The sequence below is a fragment of the Lygodium microphyllum genome, chromosome 8 (assembly GCF_053477565.2).
Source record: "Lygodium microphyllum isolate KBCC chromosome 8, Lygodium_microphyllum_v1.1.10, whole genome shotgun sequence".
Taxonomy (NCBI): domain Eukaryota; kingdom Viridiplantae; phylum Streptophyta; class Polypodiopsida; order Schizaeales; family Lygodiaceae; genus Lygodium; species Lygodium microphyllum.
The window spans coordinates 106,278,808-106,285,548 of NC_141142.1; positions in this window are offsets into that span (position 1 = coordinate 106,278,808).

Here is a 6,741-nt window from a genome sequence, read left to right on the forward strand (position 1 = left end):
GAAATGGGCAAAATATGTTGATTTTTTGAATTAGGTGGCGAATCTATCACTTCCATTTCTATATTATGATCTTTCGAGTGTTTCGGTAAAGGTATCTCCTATTTTGAAGTCTCGGTCTTAACATTAGTAGTTTCAACAATTTATATCTATGACAATTCATAATTTACCTAGCCTTCAACCCCAAACCCTATTCATTCTCCAAAATAATCGTTGGATTTGATCATGAACGTGTGATTGCCCCAATCATTACATCAGAATTAAAAGTGACATGTTTTTTCTCACTCCAAGTCCTCTACAATTTCTACTAAGTTTGTTGCTGAATCAACAATGCCTTTACCCTTTTCTTGGCTTTATGAAGATGTACTTCCTCCCGGACAATCCTTTTCATAATGACCCTCATGGCCACACTTGGCACACAAAGGGACATAATCCTTTCTCTTTTGCTCATTTGGGCAAAATCTAGCCACATGTCTAGGCTACTCACATCTCCAACAAACTACACTTGTTCCTGTGTTATTATTCCTTGTGAAATTAGGATTTCTATACGATGAGGGCCTCCTCTCATTCCTAGAATATCCTTCCCGTCCTTGATTCCTTGGCATAGGAGGTGTCCCCTAGGTTGGTATACCTCTTGGCATAAATGCCCTACCAGATAAGTCACATTTTGACTTATCCATATAATTATAATTTGTTTTCATTTGGGATGCTTGCTGTCGTATATGAGTTTGTTTAACCCAACACTAATCCTCCACATGATTGTTTCTTAAGCAATATCCACAAAACAAATTTCTCGGTTGATCAAGAACCACTCTACTCGGTGTGGGGCATTTTGTTGCTAAATGACCAAAACCGTGACTTTTTTCGCACCATGTATTGGACCTTGGTGGTGTGGGATTCCTTGGACCACATATTAGAGTTGGTCCCATTGCACTAGCAGTCCAACTAACATTATAAACGCCCTTCACATTGGGGTTTACATTATCTATAATCTCTTTCTTCAAATTTGCCAAGGATTTGGCTATCAGTTCAGCCACCTTAAGCTCCTCTAGACTTCGTATGATAGATGCAATAACGATTGAAGGTGGTGGATATATAGGCGGTACCAAATACAGATTTAATCTTGAGCATGGCATTGATGATGGTGCTATGCTTATGTTTGTCATGTAAGCAGCCTGAGGAGCTATTGGAGCTCCTACATATGGAGTACTAGCTACCATGGGTGGGGACATACTTGAGGGAACTAATCCAGGGTTATTGTATAACCCCTTTCTCCTCAGCTATCCTAATTGTACTTCTTTCCACCATCATGCTTCTATCTTTACATCTGCTAAATTAGATGAATGCTTAAGTCTTACATGTTTCCTCACTATTTCTTGCTATCCTTCAATAAATTTCCATTTTTACATATCCTATGAGGGAGCATTTTGTCCCCATATTCTTAATTAATGTCTCCATCTTCTCAATATAATGTTCCACAATTTCTCTTGGGTTCTGTGCTAAATAGTCAAATTCCAAGCCTAAACGGTCTTGGAACCCTTAATTGCCTAAACTTAGTTAAAAATGCCTCTCTTAATACTATACAAGTCACCCTTGTGGCAAGAGGAAGGCTCCCATACCACAAAGTTGCTTCATCCTTCAAAGTGGCTGGAAATATATGAAGTTTTTTATCGTCATCAATGATCTCATGTGCTATACGTGACTTCAAATCATTGGACATGCGTATCGAGATAATCATCCCAACGACCAAAGTATTGCGTGAAATCGGTTAGTCGCACATGCACTCTCATAGCCATATATAATGCTCTTATTACTTCCTCTAGATCTTCAAAGATTGGAACCTACTATTTTGGGTCAGCAAATAACCTACAAAGACCCCAATATTCTACAAATACTATTATCCTCTATTGTACAATCAACAAAGTCTTCTATGTTCTATATCCTATCGTTTCAATGAAAAAGTTATCAAAACCCATGAAATCGTCACTGTTTCGACCCTCTTCTTTTGTATCTTCTTCTTTCTTCTCACTAGCAGTTGACCTCTTCTTCGAGCTACCCTTGTTGGTACCACTCATTGTAATGTAACTCAGTTCCTACAAAAGATGTCTCTCCAGTGACTTTTCCAATTTCTAATGTCAAATCTAGCCCACCTTGCAAGGCATTTTGCAATTCGGTGTTCAATTATTCTAATTCTCCACTATTCGCTCAGTTTTCTTTTCCAATCTTCTTCTAGCTCTCTCTTCTCGTGCTAACTTCTAGCTTTCATTCATTCACTTTGGCGTGCAATGATTTTCCCTATCAAACACATCCCTCTATAAGTCTCTACTGTAAGAGACCTTGTTTGTGTAAACTCAACTTATGAAGAATTTCAGGTAGTTCCTTATCCTCAACCCCATAGGATATGTCATCACTAAGCTTTTCCACTAAACCTAAAATTTCAGCCACTTCTCACACTTCCTTTGTATCAAATGTTACGTTGACTCCCTTTGTTATTACTACCCATTGAGACACTTGAGCCCAGTCTATTCTCCTAAAAGTCTTATATGACTCTTTAGAAAACCAATCATAATGGTGGTTCACACTAGGTATTAAGTTGAATTTCATCAACTAACTTAAAAATGTGATGCTAACAGGATAATCCCCTTTGCTTCATAATTGCTCGATATCAACCCATAATGGAAGTCCAAAATGTTTACCCCCATCCACTAATTTGGTGTATTGTGCCTTATTAATTATCAATTACACATTGTATATGCTTTAGCAATTCAGGAAAGAAGCTTCATAAGAAAGCTTTGTTATAGCGGTTCATCAAAATCTTGTTGACTTAGATAGATAATTCATTGATTAAGTCCCAAAGTAACTAATTAAATCTTATAATAGGGTCAAAGAGGCATAATATTCTAATCCTAGGCTCTATAGCTTCTCCCCATCTCTCAAGTGAGACTTCTTATATATTGCTCCTACCAAACTTATGGCGGTTTATTGTTTATTCCTTTTGGGATGTTAAACTTTAGAAGAGTGTGGTTTCAAGTGGTTAAAAGATATGCTAAACCTTTCCTCTTTGTTTTCGTTCCTTTTTAATATCTCATATTTGACTTATAATTTATTTCCATTTGATCTATATTTAGTTAACAAAATAGCCACCCCCACTCTCCTTAATTAACACATTTTTCCCTCCCGAAAAATGCACCAAAAATGATGGCCCCCTAGGAAGCCCCAAGATAAGTGGGCAAAATGACTATATGTAAAGTCATTGTATTAATTAAGGTTTTGGGATGGATATTTATGTCTTCTTTATCTTCAAATTACCAACATAAAAGCCACATTATCATTTTTATCAGTAGTCCAATCATCAGTTATTTAATAACCTTCTTTACTTACTTGTAATTCCTTAAACATTACTATTCAATCTTCGAAATTTGAACTACAACAACCCATAGTATACAAACTCCAATGTTCTCAAAACTTTAATCAGAGAAAGAACTCACTTAAAAACTCTTAATTGATTCTTAACTTTTTTTAATACTTTATACAATCACTAATATTCACTAATTACTGTTTTAGCCCCAAATGGTGTTTTACAAAGGAAGTGTATGTAAATGAAATCCATTATCCATTAAACTTTAGGAACACATTTTGAATAGAAAATGAACTATAGTCTATTTTCAAATCCCTTTTAATTCTTTCATTATCAAAAATTATTAATTTTTCCTTATTACCATTCAATTTTTTTAAATAATAATTATATCCGATCATAATACATCAAACTTTATTAAATGGACATTACTCATGATGAAATTAGTATATATACTAGTTTGTATCCATATGTTTTTTCGTTTATTCTTAATATTCACTGATAATTTCTCAAAAACACCTAAAAACTACTATTTTCACCCTTGAAAATTTAATAACGCTAAGTACAAAGGTCCATTTGAACTAATATTTGAAAGTTGAATCCATCTCAATCTATTTCAACTCTATTTTCAGGTCTTAACCTTAATCTCCCATTAATATTCTTAATTTTCACTAGTTACAGTCAAAAACTGCTATTTTTTGTACTAAAACACATTAATCTTTCAGTAGATTCATCTCCAAGTTATGAAACTTCATTTCTAGATTCATTTCCATGTATTCTAACTTTGTTTTGATTCAATTCTTATTAATATTATTCAAAACTCTTATTTTTTCTTAATTATGGCTTAAAAATACAACTTTTAGCCTATTTTCAGCCATTTTTCTACAATTTCAATGCAAAAAATGCAAGAATTCAACACTTAAAGATAAAAAACTTGATATATTCAACCACAAATCATTCATTCTATCCATTTTTCATTCAAATTTTCATGAAAATGAACATATTTGATTAAAAAGATAACTGAAGATGTTCCACCGTATTGGGGGTGCTAGTGCTTGCTCCTCTCCCTTCACTTTTAAAAATCTTCAAATTCCTTAGTCTTCCACTTCTCCCACTAATATGCACTAATCTCCTCTTAATCTTATAGAAATTTCCTCTCACTACACTTAAGAATTCGAACCAAGAATGGGATGAGGATGGAGGAGATGGAAGAAAGGATCAAATGCAGCCAAATGATGTTGATTTCATAGCCAAAGTCTGCAACAATCTCTCCCAAAGGCCCAAGAATGATGGCGCCCACTTTCTTGTTGTTTTTCCTATCTTTCTTCAACTCCTCCTTTACATGATAGCCCCCCCCCCCCCCCCCCCCAATTTCCTTGACACTTTTCTACATTACTCCCACTTGAATCGGTTTCCTTGACACTTTTCTACATCTCTAAACCTATTTTGTCCCCACCCACAATTTTTCAACACAAATTCTATGTATGAATACTAAATTATACCCATATTTCTACCCGCCTCTAAAATGTCTATGCCTTTTATTCAAAAAAAAATTCGCATCTACTTTTTAGTAATATTATTTTTTTCACTTCCTAAATTCTCCATTAAAAACATCCCGACTCATGACTTCTAATTCCTCCTCAGCACAGCCCAAATATGGCTTTACAATCTTTTTTAAAATTATTTTTTATAAAAAAATCATGCATAATACAGAGTCAAAACTCATTAGTTTGCCAAAAAATGGTGTAAAAATGGCTCAAAATAAGTAGTTATCATTAGCATCGGAAGACCCATTTTGAGCTTGAGAAAGCAAATAGGAGGAGACCAAGAGTTGTGATTGTTTCAGACTCATCCAAAGAATCCACAAGACGAGGACCAATTAAAGTCGCTATCCCATTAAGAGATTTTAAAAATCTTGTACTAGCTTTCAAGGATCACCTATTGAAGCTTATCCAACCCAATCAACTAGTGTTACCGAAACCCCAAGTAGCAGTAATGATTGTATCTACTTTGAAGGAGAAAGTTTAAAGGATCCAATAGGAACCTGTACCATCGGCCCATTATCTAATCCAATGATTCTAGTACTCCTTACTCAATGCAAGGACTAAATTATCCAAAATGTCCTACTCGACAATAGACTCGATGTCAACATTATCACCTTGGCAACCTATTAGAAATTCAAAGTAATGGATTGAGAACCAGCCCCATTCCTAGTAAGATGACAAATCAACAAAGGGTGAGACCGCTTGGCATCATCCACTCTATGCTTTTGAAAATTGCTACCATTCCCTTCTTGGTTTATTTAGTTGTTTTGAATATGGAGCATGTAGGCGAGGATTAACCCCTCTTGTTGGGAAGGCCTAGGCTCTGCCAAGCAAGAGTCACTTGCAATTGGAATCAAGAAAAACTTACTATTCGTTGCAATAATCAACACAAAATTACCATGTTCTTAGAAAATGTTGCCCCTCCCTCATTGCAATGTAGACCAACTATGACAGAAACGGTCAACATGGTAGAAGGATTAAGTGATGATGAGGAAGAGGCATTTCGAAATGCCAACGTACATCTATAACTATGGTGCCTCATTAATGTTTTGCATCAATGAATAGTATGTGTAGCTGCAAAGTCTGCCAAATAAACCCCTAGAGAAAGAGGAAGAGGGTTGTAACCCCAAGATATCTGAAATCCCAAAATCAAAATCTACAAATGAAAATGAAGACCTTGAATACATTGTAGAAGCTAAGATAAGTGAATTATTGAGACAAGAGTGGGAGTTTGAAGCTCATATGCATAGAAAGTCGCAAGAGTCAAAGAAGATGAATTAGCTACAATGTTTTTGGATTTCAAGGAGACCAAACCGATAAAACCTAGTACTCATCTTGAGTCAGGTTTTATGGAGCAACTAGTTAGGTTACTTCAAGAATTCAAGGATGTGTTTGCTTGGGATTACTCAGAAATGAAAGGATTGGATATGAGATTCTACCAACACTAGATTCCCTTGAAGCTGGATGCTATTCCAATTTGGATATAGAGATATCAGATGGATCCACACGTAGCCAAACAAGTCAAGAAAGAATTGGACTGACTATTGCGAGTTGCCTTCATAGCCCCAATAGATTGCATCGACACCAATTGTCATTATCCTCAAGAAGAACAAGAAGCCGAGGATTGTATTGACTATAGAAAGCTCAATGCCACCATTGCCTTGGATCCATTCCCTATTCCCTACTTGGACAACATTCTAGATGAAGTGGTTGGTCACAATATGTATTCTTTTTTGGATGGATTCACTGCAGCTATAACCAAGTGTACATTGCTCCAAAGGATCAATCCAAAATGGCTTTCATTATGACATGGGGAGTCTATATGTGTATTGTAATGTGGTTTGG